Source organism: Mauremys mutica, chromosome 5 (assembly GCF_020497125.1).
Source record: "Mauremys mutica isolate MM-2020 ecotype Southern chromosome 5, ASM2049712v1, whole genome shotgun sequence".
NCBI classification, from domain to species: Eukaryota; Metazoa; Chordata; order Testudines; family Geoemydidae; genus Mauremys; species Mauremys mutica.
This window is the reverse complement of record NC_059076.1, coordinates 20,336,623-20,342,772: the sequence shown is the minus strand read 5'-3', so window position 1 is coordinate 20,342,772 and position 6,150 is coordinate 20,336,623.

Genomic DNA, 6,150 nt, shown 5'->3' with positions numbered 1-6,150 from the left:
ATACAAAATGTACAATATTGTATATATACAATAGGGCCTGATTTTATATAGATGAATGACCTGGCAGCTTCCCCAGATGTCCCTCTTCCCGGTCACCGGCCTGGAGTATATTACAACTTGAATGGGGGAGGGGAGGCTGTGATTTCCAGGTTGATCTTTTGGGGTAGGCGGTGGGTGGCTGATCTGACTTGGAACTAAAGTCGGGCGTGGTGGTCACAGATTCTCCTTCATTGCCCAAGCGGAATCTCGGGCACTTTTCCTTGCTCGGGGCTCTGCAAAAGCCCTCCGGAGACAGGAAAGTTGAGCAGAGCAGCCCACTGAGCTGATCGTGTATTGAAGGGAAAGACCTGGGTTGAGCGTGCAGGTGAGCTCGTTACACCCAGGGGTCTGTGTCGCCCCTGTTTGGAGGCAGTGTTCAAAGCTCAGCCATGGGCTCCAGCCCTGCCCTTTCCATTTGTCTCCCCCCGCTCCCCTCCAGGCAGAGCACCACAACCAGGAGGATTTCCCCATCTGGGTGATTTACACCCGTCTCTGTGCTGGGTGTCGCTGTTTGGCTATTTTTGGCTTTCCCGATCTCCTCTGTTTTCTGCTTCAAGCCAAACAAGCTCAGGGTTTCTTTCGCTTTAGGTGATGAGGGGAGGGGAGGGGAGACTAGATTTCCACAGATTGACAAGAAATTAACCAGGAAAGGTCATTCCAATTTAAGCAAATTGAGGCCAGTGCCTGTCACCACTAGATCTAGGGCTACATTCCGCTCTCAGTTACACTGGGGTAAATCCGGAGTAACGTCACTGACCGTAACAGAATTAATTCGGATCTACTCCCCTCCCCACTCTTTAAGGAGCAGGATCTCACCTCTGGTGTCCAAGGATCATATCGAAAAATAAATGCCATATTAAAATCTTGACGAATCCCCACACGGGTAGAAAGGTATTTAACACTGACACTGAGATTCCAGTGTGTTAGATGTTTCCTCTGCCTAGCTATTTCAGTCCATCTAAGTGATGTTATATGGGGGATGCCGTCGCTTTCCGGCTCCTCTGCAAATACACACAGCAGAAGGGCTGGCTGGAAACAGACAGGCTTCCACGCCTGCATTTCTCTTTGGCCCGGCGAGCACCAGTGAAGGGCCAGGGAGAGTTTCCATCGGGGACCCGTTGGACCCAGTGAAGTTTCTGTGACTCCCAGGCCAGAGGAATGGATGGTCAGAGGTGGCAGCTTGCTTTAATAGTCATCCGTGGAATTGTATATGCGTATGTTTACGTCTGTGTATGTGTTCATCATCATCTTATTATTATTCGCCTCTGCAGCCTGTAAGTTCATCCCATCCAAATCCCTGCTATAAAGGATCCCTTCGATCCCCCGAGAGGCACTGGCTGATTTAGGCTCTAGAAAAAAAAGTAGTTTCTCAGGCAGGGCAGGTGGCTAGCTGTGCACTGTGATGTCAGGTGTTTGATAGGGAACAACTAAAAGGGAATAAATATGCCAAGGCAAATGAAAAAAAGAAGTAACTGTACCTTGACAGTAACCACTGCTCAGAAGGTAAAATCGTGGTGGGGGTTTTTTTGTTTTGTTTTGCTTTTTAAACTTTGAATATATTTCATGGATTGGCAGCCTGGCAAATATCATTTTGAACCATTTTGAACTAACAAGATAGATAGATAGATACCCATAAACCTTTGCCTTCCTCTGTGGGGGGTTTATTTGATTTATTTATTTCTATTAGGGTTAATTGGTCAGATCTGATTTTTTAAAATATTATTTCTAAATTTCCCAGTTTCATTTTAACTTTTAATAACAGTACTGGCCATGGGAAGTTTGACACCTAAGTAGTAACAGGTCCCTTTATAATAAATCGAAGGCCCTCGTTCTGCTGTAATCCAGTGACTTTGCAAACTACAAGACACCGATTGCTCTCAGGTCACAAAGGCTCCAGGGTACTGTACGATCCTGCTTTCACTCGGTGGGAATTTTGCCATTGATTTCAATGGAAGCAAGATCAAGCCCCAGAGTCCACTTGTCTTCATCAGAGGAGCAGTCCCAGTCAGGTCAATAAGGGAACAGGATTTGATTTCTAGGTCCCCAGGCTGTAAACAAGCAAAAAACCGTCTATGATTTTAAAATCTTCTCGCCACTGTATGCCTTTGAACTTTGCCCCCTTGAAATCAAGTCGGCGTTCTCCCTAAACATTGAGCTCACTCGACTATTTTTTGGAAACGTTCTTCTGCAGAGGGAATGGATTTTACCATTCTGAAAAATGTCAAAGGCTAGCTAGAAATGAGCGGAAAATAGGGACCAAGGAAGCAAAGAACAAAGTCTCCTTTCGATTATGAAAACTGAGCAAGTGAGCCCAGTACTAAAGTCAATGTGTGTGTGAAGTCGATGCTCACCGTGGCCCTGCAATCCCTGGATTTTAACATCAGAAATCTACCCTAGGGAGCGGTCCGGGACATACCTGGCACAAGTGACAGGCGCTACTTAACAGAGGAGGCCTCAAATGGGCATGAGCACAGTGGTACTTGAAAGAAGGATGTGATGCTGCTTCCCTCCCATCCACACCCACCTACACTTCGGCTGAAGTGTGAGAAACTGAAATCGCAGCGCTGGACAGAGTCGGTTGTACAAAAGGCTTTGCAGCATGGCATCAGGAAAAGGAGAGGGGCTAGCTTGCCTTCTCTCTCCTTTCGGTAGCGAGGTGGGCTTCCTAACCCAACTCAGAACACTTCAGCTGTGCACTTCAGAAGCTAGAAACAAAATACATGGAAAGCTATAGAGATTAGAGTGGCGTCTTCTCTATTTTATTAACCTACGTGTTTTCCCTCACCCTCAAAGACTTTTCTGTTTAATGCATTTTAGTCTAGATCCATTCAGTTTCACTCCCATGCTTCCTTTAGTTACATCCAACGTTTTGTTTGAAATGTTTTTCATGCTATACCAAGAGTTGTCATTTTCAACAGCACGAGTCCACTAAAGGATAGAAGTGTATTCATGTTTCTTTGGTGGCCTAGACCTTGAAAGCATCAAACTGTCGTCTATACATATATCTTTTCATCATGACCTGTATTTGAAGGGAGGTCTCAACTGATCACTTTACGAAATATAAGACTTTAGGTGCCCGGTAGAGACCATCGAGTCAAAACAACGCAAGGAGATCTTGAATGAGGAAGTGAAGAAACATGCTAATCACAATGTGGCGCCAGGGTAAAGGGATTTTTTTTTAAAGACTGCCCCAGTTGTACCAGCTAAGCAGAAGCGAATGGATAAATTCAGTTGTTTGGAGATAAAGTTTGGGCTACAATTTGCTGAGCTCCCTTCCTTTTTTTGCGCGAAATTTTCAAGAGCCTTACAAAGTAAACCCCCCAACAAGCAAGCTGTCTCGGGTTAGCATTTTGTTCCTGTTTAATTAACATTAATGTTGTGTGGATGCCTTCTGCTTGGCTGCTGCAGCATTCAGAGCTGGAAGTGTCTGCTTGTATTAGCGGGGGCGAAATCTTAGATTCCTCTTTAGATCGGAATGTGCGAAAGGCTGGATCGCAAACAAGTGGCTATTGCCGGTTTAACCTGGGAGTAATGCGGGATAGGTTGTTAATATGAAATGAAAAACGCTGAGTCTGGAGTGGATTTTCGAAAAGGGGGAAACATGGCCGTTTCCAGCTCCGGGATTTTCACGTTAGACCTTTTCCTAGTGACTAGTTTAAATTCGACTCCGAATCATTTATTTCAGGTCACTTCAGATCCTTCCGTACCGCTGTCTAATTACGGAGAGGAACTCTGTCCTCTGGAAGGAGGGATTCCCCTATTAGGAGTTAAAGGATGCACCAAAGCAAGCATTTTACATCTAGTTTCAACAAGTAATCAGATCCCCAGGCAAGCCAGGAATTGGGCTCAGTAGAAATGGCTTGCGATAAATCAGTTTCACACAAATAAGTGCTTTTCTCCCAACAGGGATATGGGCTCAGAGCTGTATTTCTGATTGCTCCAAGGCAAGACCATGGCAGTACAGTGTCAGAGAGTTTGGGAAGGGAGCTGTGACTGAGGGATCTCATTTTGGGGGGAGAGGTAATAACAAAAGGTAATGAAGGGGGTAGTGCTGGACAGATCCACTCCTGGGAATTCAGTCTCGGTAAAGGGACCAAGCAGGCAGATTTGTGCTGAGTGCCTGTAATTGCTGAGCTAGATTTAGGGTTAGGGCAGAAAGAATCTAAGGCCTTTCTTCGACCTGGGGAGCAAAGAATCTCCATTGGAGGGCGAAATCCCGGCCCCCCACTGAATTCAACAGGAATTTTGCCACTGACAACAATTCAGCCCAGGTTTCCACCCAAGCTTTTTCCGGGGCTGGGAATAGGGAGGTGAGAGTTGACGCGGATCCTTGCTACGGAAAGAGAACTGGCCTGAGGATGCTGCTGCTGGGCGGAAGAGGGCGCTAAACGCTTCTCCCGGGGAAAGGGTGGAATTTAAGACCCCCTGTGCAAACCCTGCTCGCGAGCAGTCCAGACAAAAACCGAGTTTGCAGGATCGGGTCCTTGCTTTATAACTCCGGGGTAAAGAGCGGTGTGGGGCCCTGCCGATAAATGAAATTAGCAGCAGGGGCGGCTCTAGGCATTTTGCCGCCCCAAGCAGGCTGCCTTCACTCGGCGTGCTGGGCCCTGGAGCCGCCCCTGAGAAAGAATGTAGGTAGCGGAAAGTTTCCATTTTGCGTTGTGTTTTCCAATTTCTAACTGCGGTATAAACCACAGGAATAACACACAGGGCTGTGTACCCATGGTAATGTGGGATGTCATTTATATTTAACCTGCCGTTCTAAAAAGGATGCAAACTATTGTAGAATCGTTCAACTACGTCTGCTTGTAAGTGCGTGTGTGTAAACCAAGTGACACTCAATAATCAGAACACAGTGACCAGACAGCAAGTGTGACAAATCGGGACAGGGGGTAGGGGGAAATAGGAGCCTATATAGGAAAAAGACCCCAAAATCGGGACTGTCCCTATAAAATCAGGACATCTGGTCACCCTAGAACACGCACAGATTTTGTAACCATTCCACCCAGTCAAGCTTTCTGCGGGGGGGTTTGCTTTTCGTGCTGTTATTTTACCCCTGGCATAGGTAGGAGGGATGGATGGAACCTGCTCACTCGGTTTGGATGATGTCAAGAGTCTCTCTTGCAAAGGTATCCCTCAAACGTCTGTCTGCACCAGCCCTCGCTTGACTGGCGAGGCACCTGAAAGCTGCTGACCACATCGGTGCAAAGTGTGTCTGGCCGCTCTGAAAGGGAATCCCAAACAGTCACATACACATGCTAGCTGCTGTATTGCTTGGGCTCCCACTGACGTCAATGGGTGCTTTTGCATCCCGAAATAACAGATTAGGGGCCAAATTCTACCCTCGCTTACAAAGTGCAATCCGCTCTAACATCGTTTACATGGCGCCGGAGTAACGGTTGGCACAATTTGATTCACGTTCCCAAGGATTCCACCAGCGTGTGATCTTTAGCAGCGCTGCCCACATCCCGGACATCACCGTCTGGTTCGGAGCCTGCTGATGTCAATGTTCAGCGGGCTTTGAAGCCCTGGCAGCCTAGGGAAAAAATGGCCAACCCTGGGAAGGGAAAGTGACATGACTTTAGTGATTTACGTCCAGGAGGCTCAAAACAAAAGGCCGTTTTCTTTCCACGCAAAAGCAGTCAGGCCAAAGTCATAGCCACAGTTGTACACAAAGGAAAATGTCATGCACGAGCGGGGAAAGAGTTGGTTTTATTATGGAGTAACAGCAGAAGGAAGGGGGGAAAGGCACCACTAAACCCCTTGTATGCTACATAAAGCGGTTGGATTCGATCTTAATCTAGTCAATACTCGTGTCTCAATCAAATCTGGGATGATGATGGCTAGACGTGTCTAGTTATTTTCACTGATTAGAAAAGACGTGGAAATTCCACTGAAGGTCTGAGACCTTCCATAAGCCGGGGGGGGGAACGCGTATAGTTCGCCCTTCACCGCTACATCAGGGATACAGTGTCTGGGTGAGTGGCCGCAGGTTCGAAGAGCAGGACCTTAATCAAGGCTACCGGGGATATCATTCCATGGAAGCGGTTTCGCACTGAAAACCATAACCTCCCAATTGTATTACATATCTGCCACTTTTCCGGGTTCTAC